The following is a 21,148-nucleotide window of genomic DNA, read 5'->3' as shown; positions in this document are numbered from 1 at the left end:
AACTTCTCCGTGAAGCAGAAACAGACCCACAGACAGGGCTTGGTTTGTCTTTGTTTTTGTTTTTGTTTTATGGCTGCACCAGAGGAATACGGAAGTTCCAAGGACAGGGACTGAATCTAAGCCACAGCGCAACCGACGCCAGATATTTTAACCCACTGCACCACAGCAGGAACCCCTACAATTCTGGTTTTTTGGTCCCTTATTTTATTTGCTTTTTAGTGTGAAATGTATGCAGAGTAAAGCCTTGCTTGCCACTGTCAAGGGGAACCAAGGCAGAGGCAAATGTCACTGCCAAAGGGGAACCCGGAGGGCCAGCAGTTTTTCCGAGGAAAGCAGGACAGTGTTGAGTGTGGAAATCAGGTGAGAGAACCCCAGAGGGAAGAAGCAACTCGGGGTGAACAGATTTGGGGGTGCCTGGTCCGCCAGGCAACTCCTCTAGAGATCTGCTTTCTGGGGCTCAAACCACAGAAGTGTGGGGCTTTGTTGAAGAGAAGCTAGGTCCTTTCCTTGTGTAGATGACATTACCACCAAAAGTCATGGAGAAGAAAGAAACTTTTTGGAGGAAGCATCTAGAATGCTCTACAGTGTAAGCACAGAGAAGGTCTATTTTCAACCCTACGCCCTGGAGAACAGGACCTGTGCCTCTGCCCACTTCGTATAGTATTTGGCACCAAGCGACCATAGGTGGGGGCTTCCTAAAAGCCAAAAGCCATCAAAGACGACAAGTGGTCACTGTCTTCTTCTTAAGTTTCACCTGGAATGTGGGTTCTTTTTTAATTTTCTTTTTAGGGCCACACCTGCAGCATATGGAGGCTCCCAGGCTGGGGGTCGAATCGGAGCTGCAGCTGCTAGCCTACACCACAGCCACAGCAACTTGGGATCTGAGTTGCATCTGTGACCTGCGCTGCAATTTGTGGCAACGCCGGATGACCGGATGCTTAACCCACTGAGACACAACAGAAACTCCTGGGATGTGGGTTCTTTGTCAGCCAAAGTTCATGCTCGGAGTACATAGACTCAGAGTTGGCCCGGCCTCCTGCCGTAGCAAAGTTACACAGCCCTGGTACCATCCTGCTTAAAGGCAAAGGCATTGGGTTTAAACAATGGCATGAAAGCTCACCTCTGCATGGCTCCAGTCATTGGCGGGGAGGGGGGGGGGGTCCTATGGAAGCCTGTCCCTGGGCTAGCGATGCATTAAAAAGAACAGGGCATGGGCTCTGCTCTCAGGAGCTCTTGCTTGTGGAGGGTGGGGAAAGACCTAAATACACAAGGAAAATACTCATCCAAGACATAAGGAGCATGCAACACCAAGGAAAGTAGATGCTGGGATGTTTTTTCCCCTCTTTGGCAGCCAGCATTTGAACCCCTCCAGGACACTGAGCCAACAGTATCGTCTAGAGAACTGGAATGTTTCTGTGGCCCATTAGCCAGAGGTGGGGCCTGATGAGGATCCGAAATGAAGCAGAATTTGAGCTGAGTTGACCTAGTGGTAAGCCCAGTGGAAGCTCGGGTCCACCTGTGTTTAGTTCTTCTAAACCCTAAGCGTATGCTCAGCCATGAGCTAAATACCAACTGTGCTCCCAGCCCATGGGAGGAGGGGAGTGGAAGGCTCCAGAGACTTCCCTCCATAGCAAGAAAGGCAATTATGAGCAACACCATGAACCCAGGGGAACGGTTACTGATTGGAAGGCACCACTGAAGGCCTGAAAGGTGCAGGATGGGCATTTCCATCCATCTCCACTGACCTCTGCCTCAGAAACAGTAAAGAGAGATGGGTTGTCCAAGTCAGAGGGTGACGCCGATTGAGGCTGCGGCTCTGGATGCAGTCTCTTCACTGGGAAAAATCCAGATTCTACAGCAGCACTTTCATGTAGCTGCCAATGACCTCTAGCACCATCATGGTACCCTGGACACTGCTTCCTGTGCTACATCTGAGCCACATTTGTCTAAGGACACAGTTGCAACATCAGTGAGCACACCGAGAACTGCCCTTCATTCTTCCTTGAAGAGCCATGTTGTAATCTGGCCTCATCTCCTTCTAGCCTGAAAAACCACTGTTGGCATTTATCACAGCTCAGGTCCGCTAGCAACGATTTTGCTCAGTTCTTCCTTCTTTTCTTCCTTCCTTCCTTCCTTTCTTTTCTTTTCTTTTCTTTCCTTCCTTCCTTCCTTTCTTTCTTTCTTTCTTTCTCAGGCTGCACCTGCGGCACATGGAGGTTCCCAGGCTAGGGATTGACAAAGACCTGCCGGCCTACACCACAGCCACAGCAACACAGCATCCAAGCCGCATCTGTGAACTACACCATCGCTCATGGCAACGCCAGACCCTTAACCCACTGAGCAAGGCCAGGGATCGAACCCACATCCTCATGGATACTAGTCAGGCTCGTTTCCACAGAGACACGATGGGGACTCCTCACTCAGTTCTTCTGCCAACAATTCTTGTTCTTCTTAATTTGTTAACATGACCCTGGGTCTTTTTTTTTTTTTTTTGTCATTGTAGTTATTTCTGCTACAATCAGTGCCAATCTGTTTCCTTACATAAATTTAAGCTTTGAAAACCGAGTCACTTCAAAGAAAAATATTTAGTAAAGAAAATTTTAGGTAGGACAGGGACGCGGTACAAACCTCAAGGTCGTATGGAATGCCTGATATTTGGGAAACACATTATTATCTGTCAAGTGTTCCGAATGGAGGAACAGGGTTTTCCAGGGACAGGAAGCCTGAGCGACAGCTGCAAAGTTCCAGGCAAGTTGACCCTCTGGTCTGCGTGACCTCACAGAGGTGCAGGTCTAGAAACCAGAATTGTAGAAGTGATGGGCTCTTGGAAGACATGGCCAATCCTTTCGCTTTATGGAGGAAAAATTATCTTAAGTGACTCTGCCCAAAGTCACAAAGTTAACAATTACTGGCATTAGAACCAGGGCCTCCTGCCAGTTTGCCCCTGGCCATCCCCTCTCTAGAGCCTACCTCTTAAGCTCCTGTCCAGCCTTCCAGACAAAGATTTGCCACGTCTGCATGTGTCATGGCTAGCATACCAACGCCGGCACCAGGTGAGTGATGGAATTTCCAGCCTGGAGATAAGACCAGGAGCCAGCATGTCCAATGTCGGTATGGGGCTGTAACATAGAGGAAGCAGGAAGTGGAAAGAAATGTGCGTTGTTTGTGAGCTGAAAACCTTCATCAGCCCCGAGACAATGACTAGTTTTGAAAGAATGAGCTTGTAGGTTCCATTAGCCCAAAGTAGATTACTTTTTTTTTCCTTTTAGGGCCACACCTGCAGCATGTGGAAGTTTCCGGGCTAAGGATTGAATCAGAGCTGCAGCTGCAGGCCTACACCACAGCCACAGCAACGGCAGATCCGAGCCACATTTGCAACCTACGATGCAGCTCAAGGCAACACCGTATCCCTAACCTGCCGAACGAGGCCAGGGATCAAACCCACATCTTCATGGATACTAGGCAGGTTCTTAACCCGTTGAGCCACAATGGGAAGCTCCAAAGATTACTTTTAACAGGAATTAGCTAAAAACCGTGTACATAGATTTCTTTCCTTTTTTAAGGTGCATGATTTTTATGATGTCACATTTGTCTATCTGGTGATTCACTTCTTATGGCAAATAAAGGCCAAAAAAAAAAAAAAAGAGGGGAAATTGGTTTATGGGACAGATTCTCATGTACTCTAATCTAAGAGTCAAAATAGATGCGAGACCAGTGAACTCAACATCATTAAATATTTCCGCCTCTGAAATGGACAAACAAATGGTGACCCGGACACACCATACAGAGAGAATGCAGCGAAAGACCTTGCCAGCGGGGAACAACTGTGCCCAGCTCAGCTCTGGGAGATCCAGGCTGGGACGACCTTTGCCATTTCGAGAAGGTCAGGCAGACTGGATCAGACTACCTGCGGCTTACTGTGAGTAAGCTGTGCCCGACAGATCACGTCTTCCAAGCTCGTGGCTGCTGTGGGTCAGACATCAGCCTCCACAGCTGCTGGAGGGAGTTGTTACTATTTCCCCCATTTTAATGCAGGATCTGAATGAGCAGAACACACTCATTAGTCATGGGCAGAGAGCAGTAGATGCTGGCACCTGTCATTTGGCAGCTTCTGCACCAGGAACTAGAAGGCACCATCTTCCATAAGTAAAATAACGGGTCATTAGTCCCTGGCAAGTGAATTCACCAGAATTCACGATTCAGTAATTGTGTTTATTGCAAGGATACCATGACTCACTATCCGAAAGAAAGCAAGCTCAGCCTTCCTCGTGGTTTCCACTGAGCAGGTCGTTGACTACAAGGTCCAGTGAAGAGGCTGGTTCCCTTTTTATCATCTATGGGTGCGTCTCATTTTACGCAACAGGTAGAGTCCAGGAAAATCATGCGCATGTTACATTTCTGAATGTGGAGGCCTCTTTTAAACCCCCAAAGAGAGTGAACAACTTGAACGAAAAGTGCGATGAGTGACTGTCCACTTTATGGCCAAGTTCTAATTCTTTCACGTGGCTCAGAGTAATGTTTCAAAGATAACTCCCATTTCTAGCAGGCGGCCTCAAATTTTTAGAAAGGCAGAAAAAATGAAAATCTAAATAAAGGCATTCATTTTCATTCATTCATTCATTTCCTTTTCCTTTTTTTTTTTTTTTTTTTGGCCGCACCTGTGGCCTGTGGACGTTCCCAGGCCACAGAATGAACCCAAGCCACTGCGGTGACAATGCCAGATCCTTACAGAGCCTTAATCGGCTGTGTCACAAGAGAACTCCCATTCATTCTTTTTTTTTTTTTTTTTGTCTTTTTAGGGCCGCACCCGTGGCATGTGGAGGTTCCCAGGCTAGGGGTATAATCAGAGCTACAGCTGCCAGCCTACACCACAGTCACAGCAATGCCAGATCCAAGCTGCGTCTGTGACCTACACCACAGCTCACGGATCTTTAACCCACTGTGGGAGGCCAGGGATCAAACCTGCAACCTCATGGCTCGTAGTCGGATTCATTCCACTGCACCATGATGGGAACTCCCATTCATTCATTTTTGATCTTGTATAAAGATGAAGACTCTAGTGCAAGAACATATGACAAGCCACAACCTATTTTTTTTTTTTTAGTTTTGCAATTAAAAAAATTTTTTTTCTAAGGTAAACACTGTGCTATCTGGGCAAGCAGAAGGGCAGAAGTTAGTAAAACCTTCCAATTAACTGTGCATTAAAAGTCCCTCTGTGTGTTTGCAAAGAACTAGGCTCTCCAGAGGGCTCTGGGGCCTGGGGCAAGTCACATGAGATAACCCAGTCCTCTAGTCCTGAAATATACTTCCTCAGGAGAAATCAGGTTAAAACGAACCTCCAAGACCCCTCCGATCAAGAGAAAGCTGAGCTTAAATGTCAGGATCAGAAGGAGATAAAATTGTGATTAAAATAAAAGAAGTCATCGAAGATAGGAAGAGTCACAAAGCGCAGTCTTCAGTCATCTGTTTTCAAATGATTATTACGCCTCTCCTGACTGTGCCAGAGGACGGGGCTTCAGCAAATGCCGCACATTTCAACAATTTCACAAACAGAAATGGACGCGCACTTGCGATGTGAACAGATCTCTAAATAAGCACTAAAAATCCAGGGGGGGGGGGGTTCATGGAGGGCTTCAGAAAGGTGAGCATCCAAATGTCATTTCTCAAATATTCATATCCTTTTAAAAAGGAAAATAAAAATGGGACTGTGCATACACGTACATGGACAGATAGACTTCTGAAGCTGTAGCCAAGTCCTTGGCTCAGTCTGACTTCGGATTTGCTGTTCTGAAGTCACACTGGGCTCTCCCCACCATCCTTGGATCATGAATCAGCAGCAACTCGTAACGAGATCACGTCTCCACTTTTCTGTCCTGTGTTCACAACCCCTGCGGGTTCTAAGTTCGGGGAGAGAAAAGCGAGCTAAAGGGAAGGGGGCAGTTCAGGGACACGTCCTTCTGTGGTGCCAAGCAAGCATGGTCTTCTCCTTCCCAGTTACCCACCTTTTTAACTGGGACTGAAGATAAGATGTTAGGCGGGTAGCTTCTTCCAGCTGCATCAGGAGACAGTTTCTTTTTTCTGAAGGAGAATCCTGCGGGTAAGAAACCAATCCGCTGGTCGATTTCAAAGACAACAAGCCTATTTTCCTAAGAAGAAATTCAGCTATAAACTCCCCCGAACTGATTGAGGCTCGAGTGACTAAATTCTAAAAAGCACATCTAAGTCATAAGGAACAAAGTAACAGACTGTTTTCACTTTGCTTAAAAAAATGTGCCAGCCCCCTAAACAGTGCCTGATACATCGTAGAAGCTCACCCCTTGGATGGGTGGTTGGGTGGATAGGTGGATGGATGGGTGGGTGGTGAGTGGGTGGAAGAAAGGAAGGAATCAAGGAAATCCTGAGTACAATATCCTGGGTCCTTGCAGAAGTTCTGATCAGCTCCCTAAAAGATAGTAGCCGGATGTTATCACACAACCTTCCAGCACATTCTTTAGAGTCTGTGGTAACTAACAATATTAAAATGGATATAGTTCTCTTTCCATGGCATGGTTCATCTCTTCTCAGCCAATCCTTTTATTATCTTCACCAAGTCCCAGGTTAAGGAACCCCTCTTGCTGTGTTACAAATGGAAGTCCGTGGAACAGGCTCTCTCTGGCTACGGAAGTAAAGATAACGATATCCAACGTGCAAGGCAAACCAGGTAAGCAACAGCGCTTGCGCATCTTGTCCCCATCAGACACCTCTGCTTTCTCTAGTTCAGGGCCATCTCTGCTGTCATTTGCACCTGGAGGTCACCCCGCTGTCTATAGCGAGCGCTACATCATGACTCAAGAACAGGGCCCTGAGAGCAATAAGGAGAGTGTTTCAAATGCACGCTGATGGATCTTTATCCTCAGAGAGTGGGTTCTGGCCTAATGATAAGGAACTTTTTTCTTTTTCTATGGCATGGCATCCGAACTCTTTTTTGCAGCATGGAGGGGCGTGTCGTATTGATTGACCACAACAGTCTAGATGCACTGAAGCTTTCTCCATTGAGCGCTTCCTCTGACCTCTGGGTGAGACATCAGGGGTGAGGCGAGGGTTCCTCCTCATGCCCTCATCCTCCGAAAGGATGAGGTCCTCTCCCAAGCCCACCATTAACTCAGTCAATAAACCTTGAAAGCCTGCACCCTTGCAAAAGCACTATTCCATGCCCAGACAAGGACCGCTGTGAAAGCGCACCGCTTAAGAGAGGGAACAGAGAGGTGGGGGAGGATTACTTTCATTCAAAAAGCTTCTGTGAAAGAAATACTTGCCGAGACTCAAGTATGAGCACGGGAAAGTGGCCAGTGTACGCCCCCCTCCCCCGCCCTGACCATAGCAGCCTTGATCGGACCTCTTTGAAAGTCGTATTTCCACCCCCATAACTTACAACACAACCATAAACAATCCCACGGGAGATTTCACAAGACTTTCCTCAACCACTCAGAACCTCACATCCAGGGTCTCTCCTGTTTTAGTTACCTGTTGCTGTGGAATACGCCACACCGAACTTCGTGGCTAAAGCCAGCAATGATTTATTTATTTTTCTCATGAATCTGTAAGTTGACTGGGCTCGGCGGGTGGTTCTTCTGGGCTGGGCTGGAGTCACTCACGCAGCTGTACTCAGCAGGCATCAGAGCTGAATGGAAAGGTCGAGAAGCCTTCACCCCCTGCTGGTGCCTAAGCCGGCGCTCCACGTGGTTGCCTTGGGCTTTCTCACAGCATGGGGGTCCCAAGAGAGTCAGACCTCTCAAATGACAGCTGGCTTCCCAGACGGAGGGCGTTAAAGCAGCCATTCCTTTTAAAGCCCAGGCTCAGAAGTCCTAGAATGTCATATCCGTGATATCCCACGGGGCAAAGCAAGTCACAAGGCCACGGTTCAGATACCAGGGGAGAGGATACAGAGCAGCATGTGTGTACAGGGAGGAGAGGAATTGATGGTGCCCATCTTCAGAGACGTTCTCCCCACTTTTTTTTTTCTTTTTATGGCCGCACCCGTGGCTCAGGGACGTTGCCAGGCTAGGGATCGAATCGGAGCTGCAACTGCCGGCCTATGCCACAGCCACAGCAGCATGGGATCTTTGCCGTGTCTGTGACCTACACCACAGCTCACGGCAATCACAGCAACGCCGGATCCTTAACCCGCTGAGCAAGGCCAGGGATCGAACCCACATCCTCATGGATAAAAGTCAGCTTCGTTACCGCTGAGTCACAACGGTAACTCCATCCCCCACTTTCTAAGAGGAAATAAATTATTCCCCCTTTTGGCTAAGGTTATCAAGTTATACCATTAATGGTAAATTTTGATACTGTATAACGGTGACAAAAGAAAGGCTAAAAACTTGTTATCATGTTGTCAGGAAAGAGGAACTAATCAACAGTAACTTTGGAAGGATGCATTGAGAAATCCTCCACAAACATGGAACCCCTTTGTGCTTGCTAATCCTCAACCCCCTGAGCTTCAGCAGAGGTGTTTAGGGCACCTGAAGGGCTTCGTACAGTGCACATGTCTTAGGGAAGAATAAACCACGGCTGGCTAAGAGGTTTGGATTAGTCAGGTAGGTTAACCACTGCAGCAAACAACTCCCAGATCTCAGATCTCAGTGGTCTGACATTAATTTAAAGGTTTAATCCTCATGCGTATCACAGTTCAGTGCAGCCCATCGGCTCTGCTCCACACAGTTATTCTAGAACCCTCAGGGAAAGAGAAAGTAAGGAAAATAATGAGGAAACTGTTGATGGGCCGTGCCTGGAGTTGGCTTATAACACTTCATCCAGCTACAAGGAATCCTGGGGAATGTTGTCAAGCTTGTGCCCTAGAAAGAAAATAACCTGGAGATCAACTAGTCAGTTTCTGCCACAAACTCTTACTAACCTGTCCCTACCTCTCAAAGGTGTCAATACCCTCTGTTACTGAAACAAATAATAATAAATGCTTAATTTGTATTTAACGCCTGATAGCAGCCATTTGCGAAGAATCGGATACACAATACAATTCCGAAGAACTATCTATCTTGGTATAGACCATGATGGAAGATAACATAAGAAAGGGACTGTATCTATGTGTATGACTTGGTCACTTTGCTGTACAGTAGAAATTGGCACAACATTGTAAATCAACTATACTCTAATAACAATTGTCCTAGGAAGAGCTTTAGAGGCTCTAAGCTCTAAGAGATATGACAGAAACTCTACCCACCTCCAACCCTCTTTCCCAATGTCAACCTACATAAAAATACTTGAGCCCCAAAGAATCAATGGGAGGAACTCCAAGTTTCAGATTTTCCTGTGATTATTAGTTCACTATTGTTTCAAAATATCTGATCTCTCCCCACCCCTGAATAGTGTGTGTGTGTCACTAGTATCCCAAGAACATCATTGCCTACCTATCAGGTAATCACATCTAGCCCAGTACTTAAAGAATGAATGCCAAAAGAGAGAGAATAGAGCCGATGTTGGTAAATGCACGATTTTCCACAGTCCCCGCCCTCCCTGCCCCACGGGGGACACTCCTCCACACTACTTTCAAGCCTACTCTGACCCACCTGGTAAATAATGATATTTCTCAAGAGGCTGTATTTTGCAGTTCTGCACTGACAAACTACCTCATTTCTGAGGTCCTGGGTACTTTGGAAGAAGAGACTCATTGGAACAGAAAACCTGGGTTCGTATTTGCTTGTTTGTTTTTATTTACTTGTTCAGTTTGAGTCCTAAAGGAGTCAAGGCAGAAGGCTTCTCTACCTAGCCTCTTCTGCTACTTGAGGGAGTTGAGGATGAGAGTTCCATACTTTTTAACATATGTGGAGTCGGTTCCCAGAGAAGACAGTGTGTATGTTTATAAGAGTGTGGAAATTAAGGTTAGTCAGTATAAGACTGGCTATGCAACAGCGATAAATATCTCAAAGGCTGAGCACAACCAAAGTTTACCTCTCACTTACGTGAAGTCCAATGCAAGTTGGCCAGAGCTCGTCTCCATCTGGTGACTCAGGGATCCAAGCTTCTTCCATCTGGTAATGCCGCCCTCACAATATGTGATATCCCAGGTTGCCATGCTTGGGAAAGAGAAGGATGTGCCACTTATGGGCCAACTCTTCACTTCCCTGGCCCATAGGTGACACATGTCATTTCCACCCCTAGTTTACTCACTCAAAGTTGTCAGAAGGCCCCCACTTTAACTTCCCGAATGGCTACGAAAAATAGGGGATCACACTGTAAGTCTGATAACTAACCATCTTCACCTCAGAGGAGAAATAAAATTACTTTTAGAAAGTTAAACGGGGGAGTTCTCTTGTGGCGCACTGGGTTAAGGATCCAACATTGTCACTAAAGTGGCTCAGGTCACTGTTGTGGCACAGGTTTGATCCTGGCCTGGGAACTACTACATCCCTTGGGCATGGCCAAGAAAAGAGAAAAAGAAAGGAAAAAAGAAAGTTAAAGGGACAACAGTCACATATCATGGATATAATTAGGAATCAGGAGCATGTGTGTAAATGGGTGACTGAGGGCCAGGGCGATATCCAGAACCCCATAAAGACCTTGCAGCTCTGGAAAATCAGTGGCTAATCTGGAGATTAACAGGCATGGAGCTTCCAGTCGCTGGCAGTGTATCAACTTTTCCTTCGCCCAGGAAAGAAGGCATTCCTAAACTGACACTTTTGTCAAGAAGGCAAGGTGCTACCAGATTCTCATTTCGACTCAAATATAATTTAGAGATACTGCAGAAAGGGAAGAGAATTGCAGATACAAGTCTAAGATTCCTAAAATAGCACTTCCTCTTCCAAAAGTGTGACTCGGTAGCTTGATAATCTTATGAGACAAAAGGGAAAGCCTCCCAATGAAAAGAGTAAATCACAAGCAGAAAACACCAATTCTCACCATCTCTGCCCCAAATGAAACAGAATCACTGGGTCATGCCAGCCGAGCTTAGTATCAGCACTCTCAGTTCCAACATTTGAAAGATAAAGAAAATCTCACCTTGGAGTTCCCGTGGTGGCACAGTGGTAGTGAACCTGACTGGTACCCACAAGGACAGGGGTTTGATCCCTGGCCTCGCTCAGTGGGTTAAGGATCCGGTGTTGCCATGAGCTGTGGTATAGGTTGCAGAATGGCTCAGATCCTGCATTGTTGTGGCTGTGGCATAGACTGGCAGCTGCAGCTCTGATCTGACCCCTAGCCTTGGAACTTCCATATGCTATGGGTGCAGCACCCCACCCCACCCCCCAAAAAAAAGCAAAAAAGAAAGAAAATCTCACATACAGGGCTGAAAAACCCAATGTGGTTAATATGCGATTATTACTTGATACCGTCCCAGGAAAAAGAAATGATAGAAAAACTCTCCTTGTGTTTGTTTACCTCTTTGTGTTTTGAAATGTCTATCCAACTTTCAAAATCCAATGAGATAATTGGGTCTAGTAAGAAGTTGTCCCTGAGCCTGGTAAGATCATAATTACACCAGTGTCAATTTAGGCATGTCTAGAAGGTAACTGTAAACTATTCCGTTGTGTTATATGCATTTTTTTAAAAAAGTCTATTTTTTGGCCTCGCCTGCAGCATGCAAAGTTCCCAGGGCCAAGGATCAAACTCGCACCACAGCAGCAACCCAAGCTGCTGCAATGACAACACCAGATCCTTAATCCACTGAGCCACCAGGGAACTCTTGAAAGGCTATTTTTTTCAGCTAAGATGATACTGGTCTATCTGTAGACTAGAAAAAGGTGCATAATAGAAGCAAAATATGGTAGTGTTTATCCAGGAGAGGTTACTGGTCACTGAATCTGAAAAACGTAAATGCTCTCATTCTTAGAGATAAATGCTACTGAGAAACTTGGGTGGTTTATCAAGAGTCACTATGACCTGGATGGAGTAGCCTTGGGACCATCCATCAGCCTTCATCCTAAGTCCCTGCGATCCACCTAGTCTTCTCATTTCTAAACCACATCTCCAGATGCCTAGACACCAAGACAGAAATACTCCAGCCCGGCACACAGTTAGAGCTTGCATTTGTGTTCTGTGTTATCCCTCAGGCTCTTAGGTGATTGGCTAGTTTCAGTCACCTCCCAAGACCCCAGTGCCACTGACAGTATTGATAAAATAGACTCTCTGTTCTGGAAAACCCAGAACACGGTGAGCCCCTGCGTTGCCTAAACTGCCAGCCCATCACTCCATCTCATCTCATCATCTCATTTCATCTCATGTCTTGAGCTGCACCAGCGAAGACTCCTCCCCTGGATGCAACCACATTCTCTCCTGACCACTGGGACTCAGTACAACAAAGTCACTCACCTTTGTTGTAGTTTATGGTTTAACCGGAATGGATGCAAAAGGAGCTCCATTCTTTAAACTACAAAGTAGCAATTATATAATCCTTCACTTGTTAAATTGATCCAGCTACATACAGGCTTGTAACAGCATTGCCCTTAAATCTGCCCCTTAGGGCCATGGGGAAAGTTTTACGACACTGCCAGTGATGCCTTACGGGATTTCCACGATGAAGGTACCACAGAAAACCATGGTTATTGGTTTTCCTATCGAAGCTCAGTGATTAGAAGTCAGAATGGTGAACCTGACCTTCTGTTTTGTTCCCTTGAATGCAGGTCATGAGATGTCACTATGGCAATGTGTTATGATTCTTGTACATTCAGAAAAAGAAGGGCTTCGTTCATTCTTGTTTGCCTGCCAGCAAAAATAACAGTAATTGCAGCTCAGTTTCTTCAGACCATATGACTTGGAACTCATGCCTGTGACTTGGCTGGCTTCCGAGGGCCATTTATAGACCCATAATTATATGTGCCACCTTCCCATAAAATTCACTCCCAGTTTGTAAACCCGAGGCCAATGACGTGCAAACCAGGTGTTTGGAGACGTATTAGACAGAGTGGCCCCAGAGAAAGGATGAGTCTGGGTAATAACCTACTTTGCTAGTCTTCCTTGGACCTCGGCTTTGCAGTTTAGCAAGGGTAAAGCCAATCCCCAAACAAAAGAACTCCATCCCTGGAGGTCCCATCATGGCACAGCGGAAACGAATCTGGCTAGGAACCATGAGGTTGAGGGTTTGATCTCTGGCCTTTCTCAGTGGGTTAAGAATCCAGTGTTGCTGTGGCTGTGGTGTAGGCCAGCAGCAACAGCTCCAATTGGATCCCTAGGCTGGGAACCTCCATATGCCGTGGGTGTGGCCCTAAAAAAGACAAAAAAAAAAAGAAGAAGAAGAAGAAGAAGAAGAAAGAAAGAAAAAAGAAACACCAATAAGGCAGCAATTGGAAGCCCTTTTGGTACCCACTCAAAGTCTGGGGTTCTCACCTCGCACTTCCCTCTTCCTCCTTTGAGGGCCCTTCTTCCCTGGGTGAACATGGGTTAGTTCTTCAGCTGCCCGTGTGTTAGTTGAGTTCTCCAGGAAGCAGGCACGGACATGGACTTGGGAATGCAAAAGATGCGTCAGAGAGCAACACCTGAGGGGAAAGCGGGGAGAAGGAGAGATGGGCAGAAGGCACCAGACTTTGACGTTAACCTGCCAATTTCTCCATCAACCCAAAAGGGAACTCCAGAGCCAGCATCATCCTTAAAGGAGCCAGCATTGGGAAGAAATGGCTAAGGTCTTGGTAGCATTGCCTTTTTCTTCAGGCCCTGAACAGAGGACCACGACCCCGGCTCCGAAGCAGAGGCAGTTGGCCAAGCATACTTCCCGCAGCTCAGCAGTCTTTCCTTTTCCTTTTCTTTTTATGGATGCCCCTGCGGTATATGGAAGTTCCAGGGCTAGGGGTCGAATCAGAGCTGCAGCTGAGGCCTATACCACAGCCACAGCCACAGCCACGCAACCTACACCACAGCTCACGGCAATGCCAGATCCTTAACCCACTGAGTGAGGCCAGGAATCGAACCCGCATCCTCAAAGAGACAATATCAAGACCTTAACCCACTGAGCTACAACAGGAACTCTGCCAGCCTTCCCTTGAAGCTTGAAGGAAGATCTGAGCAGTGCATCTTCGCATCTGCCAGAGCCAACAGGTCTGCCCTGGGAAACACGCCACATCCAACTCCATGTAATTCTAGCCGGGCAAGGAGTTGAGACCCTTTGCTTTCCTGGTCACAGGGATGAGCACGTGCCCCAGGGAAGGATGATCAGAATCAGCTTTGAACATTAGGCAGAAGGTGGCGAGGGTCTTTCTCTGCAGCGATGAACTCGAAGGACCATAGCGGCTTGGGGCTTCTCGGGAGCGTCCTGCCACCATGTGGATAAGCCTGTCTGAGGATCAGATGAAACACAGCCAAGAGCTAGAACAAGAGATGGGGAGATGAAGACATACTGATGGTGAGGGACATCCCTGTAGGAGCTACTTCCCATCTCCCTGGCCTCTGCCCTTGCTCCAGCCACTGCTATCAACAGCATGCAGGCTTCGGTCAGCCTCATGCAGGTACAGCCTCATGGTGTGTGTCGCCCTAGGACTTCTCAGTGGCTGCAGCAAGTTCACCTTCTACCCGGAGGGTTCTCTCTGGTAGGACACCCATGGAACCTCCTCACCACATGCCATCCATCAGTGTGTGTGGCATCAATGCCCACGGGCCACACTTGATAAATGGGGGACAAAGCCCACGACCCAATGCTTTCCCCCTCTGTCTCCAGCAAGGACAGTCCTGAGATGCCCTGGAAGGCTCTCCTGAAGATCTCACAGCTCGAGCTCCAGTTTCCCACACTGCCAGGTAACTCATACGAGCATCTTCTGGTTAAGTCTTTCACCTTTCCTTTCCAATGCTGCTCCCAGATAAACTACTAGGACACAAGCCTTTGTCTTGGGTTCTTTTGTGGAGTAACCCAGTCTGTGACAGATAACACTATGAGCACCTGGATTCAGCTGTTCCTGAAACCATTGTCTTAGACTTCTCAATTCCTTGAGTCGATGAAATTACAGTTTCTTTTTTCTTTTTCTTTCTTGGATGTGTGTGTGTGTGTGTGTGTGTGTGTGTGTGTGTGTGTGTGTGTGTGTTTAAGCTAGTTTGAGTTGAGTCTTTGTGATTTGCAGCCAAAAGAGAACTTATCCCCACAACCCTATTATCCTCTTCTAAGTTGCTCATCACCCCCATTACACCACCAACATGTCCACATTCCCAACACCTCTCTACCCTCCCAGACAGCTCCAGGAAGATGAAGTGTTACCAGTAATCCCTTCCCATCCATCTCTTCCCACAAACAACCAGATGGCAAACCTTGCTGCCTTTCAGTGTTTTGCACCTAAAGTGTGTCTCTTATAGAAAAGGGAACCCCAAGTTCCCGTCGTGGCGCAGTGGTTAACGAATCCGACTAGGAACCATGAGGTTGCGGGTTCGGTCCCTGCCCTTGCTCAGTGGGTTAACGATCCGGCGTTGCCGTGAGCTGTGGTGTAGGTTGCAGACGTGGCTCGGATCCCGCTTTGCTGTGGCTCTGGTGTAGGCTGGTGGCTGCAGCTCCGATTTGACCCCTAGCCTGGGAACCTCCATATGCCATGGGAGCGGCCCAAGAAATAGCAAAAAGACAAAAAAAAAAAAAGAAAAGAAAAGGGAACCCAATTGTAATAGATGCAAACTATTACACTTGTAATGGATGAGCAATGAGATCTTACTGTACAGCACAGGGAACTATATCCAGTCTTTTGGGATAGACCATGATGGAAGATAATGTAAGAAATATAAGAATATATATATGTATGTATGACTGGGTCATTCTGCTGTACAGCAGATTTTGGCACATTAGAAATCAATTATTATTAAAAAAAAAAAAAGAAAAAAGGGACCCCTCCCACACTGTTGGTGGGAATGTAAGTTGGTACAACCACTATGGAAAACAGTAAGTAGTTTCCTCAGAAAACTAAGGGTAGAGTTACCATATGCTCCAACCCATTCCTGACCATATACCCAGACAAAACAATAATTCAGAAAGATACATGAACCATTATGTTCACAGCAGCACTATTCACAATGGCCAAAACTCGGAAACAACCTAAATGCCCATCAACAGATGAATGGATTAAAAAGATATGGGGAGTTTCATTGGGGCTCAGAGGTAACGAACCTGACTAGTATCCATGCGGATGTAGGTTTGATCCCCGGCCTCACTCAGTGGGTTAAGGATCCAGCCTTGGCGTAAGCTGTGGTGTGGGTTGCAGACATGACTTGGATCTAGCATTGCTGTGGCTGTGGTGTAGGCCAGCAACTACAGTTCTGATTTGATCCCTAGCCTGGGAACTTCCATGTGCCGGGGGTGTGGCCCTAAAAAAAATACAAAAAAGAGAAGATATGGTAGATATATACAATGGAATACTACTCAGCCATAAAAAAGAACAAAATAGTGCCCTCTGCAGCAACATGGATGCAACTAGAGATTATCACACTAAGTGAAGTCAGAAAGAGAAAAACAAATACCGTATGATATATGTGGAATCTAAAATATGACACAGATGAACTTATCTACAAAACAGAAGCAGGCTCACGGACACGGAGAGCAGTCTTGTGGTACCAAGGGGAGGGAGGACGTGGGATGGATGGGGAGTTTGGGCTTAATAGATGCCAACTATTACTTTTAAAATGGATAAGCAATGAGGTCCTACTGCACAGCACAGGGAACTATAATCCAATCTCTTGGGATAGACTATGATGGAAAAAAATATACAAAAGTATATATATATATGTGCATATATATACATTCTTTGTGTGTATATATGTATATATATATACATTGTGTGTATATATTTGCGTGTGTGTGTATATTCCTGTGTGTGGATATATACGTGCATATATATCCGCACACAAGAATATATATAACTGAGTCATTTTGTTGTACAGCAGAAATTAGCACAACATTATCAATCAACTAGACTGTAAATAAGCAAAAACAAAGTGTGTCTCTTCAAGGCAGCACATTGACTTTGAAGGGTCTTGGGGACCTCCAGCTGTACCCAATCAGGAAGCTAAAGGAGCCAACCTGGAGTTCTGGAGACAGGTCAAGGCCAGACCCTGGTGAGAGATAGATGGTCAACCCCGAGAGCCTGCATGAGGTCGCCCCAAGAGCTGGACAGGCAGGAAGGCCAAGGCCAGGGCGGCGGGGGAGGGGGTCGGTGCCCGCTGTCGCGCTCCCGGTCACTACAGGCGTATTACGCAGCCCCAGAGGAAACCTCGAGAGCAAGATTTCAAGGGCTGCAGAAAGAAAAACAGACCCAGGAGGTAGAAGAACCCTCACTGAGTGCCCCTTTCCTCACAGACGCACCCCATCCGTCTGGCCAGCCCAAGGATCTGGATCAGGGGGAGGAAGCGGGCCATGTCAGCATCTTCAGCCACATCTCTGAGCATCCAGCCTCCCTCCCAGAAGGCTCCCTTGTCAGCACCGATCAGGTCACTCGAGACGACTGACTGAGGCAAGAGCGTGGTTTGGAGGGCTGAGAACCAACCTCTGCCCTCTTTCCCGGGCTCAAAGCTCTCACATGCTATCTTCGATCTCCTGTTTTCCCATTAAGAACCGCTCCATTCCCAGTGGCTGCTGGTCCCTCCCGTGGTCGAGCGGCAGGCCTGAAATTTACTTAGTTCTAAACTTGGGCACAATTAAAGTTGTGGGACTCTGGGAAAGGTCCCCAGGCTTGGTAATCATGCTCAAATGGCATCGAGAGGAACTGAAACGGGGATGGGGAGAGAGCTGACATTCCACAAACCTGATTGAACTTGCCTTAGAGAGGCTTGTGAAGCGCACGTCAGAAGGACGGGGATACAGGATGAGGTTAGCTGAATAAAATGGGAGGTGACAGCTGATTGTTAAGAAGGCATCTTAATGAAGTTTCTAAGCAGGAAGAGAATACTTGCTGACAGACAGCAGTCGCTACCATGACAGCAGACAATTTTCTGGGGCTTTAGCTAAGAAGGCATCTTGTCTTAACCAACACGTCCATACTGCCAATGCCAGACAGCTGGCATGCGCGCAGCACAGAGGTCCTAATGACATTTGCAACTTGGGATGACACGGCTCTCTGCTCTTTTATTCTCTCCAAACGTACTGCTTGTAATATTCGCCTTGGAGGACTATCCAGTAAAAAGCAAGATAAAGTCCCTGATCACCATTCCGAAAGCATTAGTTGCCCAAATGAAGCTACAAGACTAAACAGAATCGGATCCCCTAACACCTGCTGTTGTGCGGGAATATGTACTCCAGTACGATGGCTGGGGGTGCAAATGGAGAGAAACAACTAAACTTCAGAATGCAAAAGGCCCATTCCGCTCACCACCCCGATGCTGGGGAGTTCCGGGGCCACACGCACTCATTTGCACAGGGAAGCTTTGCAGCTCCCATTGTCCACAGCCTCCGTGCACTGTCCATAAAAACCCATGGACTGGGAGTTCCCATTGTGGCTAAGCAGGCGAAGAACCTGCCTTAGGGAGTTCCTGTTGTGGCTCAGTGGTAACGAAGCTGACTATATCCATGAAGATGCGAGTTGATCCCTGGCTTCCCTCAGTGGGTTGGGGATCCAGCGTTGCCATGAACGGTAGTGTGGGTGACAGACATGGCTCAGCTATAGCTCCGATTTGACCCCTAGCCTGGGAACTTTCATATGCCGTACCCGCAGCCCTAAAAAAGCAAAAAAAAAAAAAAAAAACCCCGACTTAGTGTTTGTGAGATACAGATTGGATCTCTGACTTCATTCAGTGTATAAAGGATCCAGCGTTGCCGTGAGCTGTGGTATAGGTCGCAGACACAGCTCGGGTCTGGCGTTGCTGTGGCTGTGGTGTAGGCCAGCAGCTGCAGCTCTGATTCAACCCCTAGCCTGGGAACCTCTATATGCCACAGATGCAGTCTTCAAAAGGGGGAAGAAAATCCATGGACTACCTTACCATAAGGGGATCGGCTGGTCCTTGCTGCTTTCAACATCATGATTTTGCGAAAGAGGGATGCACTTGTTCAAGCCAACAAAGGACTTACTGAGCATCTGCCATAAGGTCAGACCAGAGACTGGCAAAGTAAGGCCCATGGGCCAAATCCAGTGCCCTGGCCTGTATTGTGCAGCCCACGGACATGGCTGAAGCAGTCTGGCCCTGTGAGCCAGGGCATCACCCTCCAACCCACTCACCCCTCTGCACCCATAATCTGCCTTTGGGGCCAGTGGCCACTGCTCAGGGCCCTCACACACCAGTCGCCACCCACACCCTGGGGCCTCCGCTTTGGGCAACTGCCGAGCAGTGAGCAGCCCCAGCCCTCTGAGCAGGCACCCAGTTGAGACGGTTTGGCTCTTCAAGAGGAGAGAGGAATGTGTGGAGACGTGGGGTCCCCCTCCCCACACCCCACCCTTGCTCTGGAGGTCCCAGCAGATGGCCACTGGGCACCAAGTTGCCCACCACCCAAGACCAGCCACCTGGGCAAAGGGGGCAGGGCGGGGCAGGACCCTCTGTCTGGTTCTGTCTGAACCGACAGAATGTGCTCAGCTTTGCACCTGAACCAGCAAGATCAGGCATATTTACTGTCCCGCTACAGAGGAAGCTGGGAACCATCGGTGTAAATTTCCATAAAACATTTTCTGCAAGATATTAATCATGAGAGGGCTGGAGAAGGGATAGCCTCAGGAATAGACGCTGAGAAATCAGAGGTTCTTAACAGGCATCCAAAAGAGAGGTGCAAACCATATACTTTTTGTGTGTGTGTGTCTTTTTGCCATTTCTTGGGCGTCTCCCGCGGCACATGGAGGTTCCCAGGCTAGGGGTCGAATTGGAGCTGTAGCCACCGGCCTACGCCAGAGCCATGGCAACGCAGGATCCGAGCCGCGTCTGCGACCTACACCACAGCTCACGGCAACGCCGGATCGTTAACCCGCTGAGCAAGGCCAGGAATCGAGCCCGCACCCTCATGGTTCCTAGTCGGATTCATTAACCACTGCGCCACGACGGGAACTCCGCAAACCATATACTTATACACCGGAATACACACACTTCGGAAAGTTGCATTAATTTCCTTAACTTTCGCGTCACGGGCACGCCAGCCTTGGCGATACTGGGTATTGGAATGCCACCTGCTGGGCACGAATGACCTCCACTCATTGGCAACAAACTGGGCGGGGATGTGGGCACATGACCGCATCGCCTGGCTGGGCCACACAGCATGTGACAGTGGGCGGATGGCATGGAGGCTGCTCAGAGGTGCGCTCCGCCGCAGCTCAACTTCTCGCTCGGGGCAGAGCAGGCTCTCTCGGTCCCTCTGTGGTGGGGGCTGTCCTGTGCATCACAGCATGGATCCCAGCTTTCTTGGGACTCGACTCACGCAGGGGGCTGACCTGTGCCCCCCGCAGAAATTATGTCCAAGTCCTCACCCCCAGTAACTGTGAACTTATTTGAAAACAGTGTCATCGCAGATGTCATTGAGTGAAGGGTCTCGAGCCGTGAGGTCCTGCTGTACAGCACAAGGAACTCTATCCAGTCTCCTGGGATAGAACACGATGGAAGATATTATGAGAAAAAGAATGTATACATAGGTATGCCTGGGTCACTTCGCTGTACAGCAGAAATTGATAGATCATTGTAAATCAACTATAATACAACAAATTTTTTAAGCTAAGGGTCTTGAGATGAGATCGTTCTAGATTTAGGGTGGGCCTCAAGTCCAGCGGCAGGGGTCCTGAGAAGAGAAAGGAAAGGGGGACTCGAATTGTCAAGGCGGACGGCCTGTGCAGGTGGAGGCAGAGAATGGAGTCACATGGCCATTGCTGCAGCCACTGGGAGCTCAGGCAGAGGCATGAATTGAATTCCCCTTCAGAGCCTCCAGCAGGGACCAATTCTGCAGACATCTTTTGGACCTCAGGCCTCCAGAAACGCGGCGGAAGAAATTTCCATTCTTTTTTTTTTTCTTTTTTTTTAGGGCCGCACCCACAGCATCTGGAGGTTCCCAGGCTAGGGGGTCGAACTGGAACTGTAGCCACTGGCCTACACCGCAGCCACAGCCATGCCAGATCTGAGCTGTGTCTGTGACCTACACCACAGCTCACGGCAACACCAGATCCTTAACCCCCTGAGCGAGACCAAGGATCGAACCTGCATGCTCATGGATACTAGTCAGATTCGTTTTCCCTGAACCATGACAGAAACTTCAAAATTTCCCTTCTATTAAGCTACCCATCTCATAGCAGTTTGATCC

Source organism: Phacochoerus africanus, chromosome X, assembly GCF_016906955.1.
Source record: "Phacochoerus africanus isolate WHEZ1 chromosome X, ROS_Pafr_v1, whole genome shotgun sequence".
In the NCBI taxonomy this organism is placed as follows: Eukaryota; Metazoa; Chordata; class Mammalia; order Artiodactyla; family Suidae; genus Phacochoerus; species Phacochoerus africanus.
The sequence above is the reverse complement of the archived record's forward strand: the minus strand, read 5'-3'. Positions refer to the sequence as shown.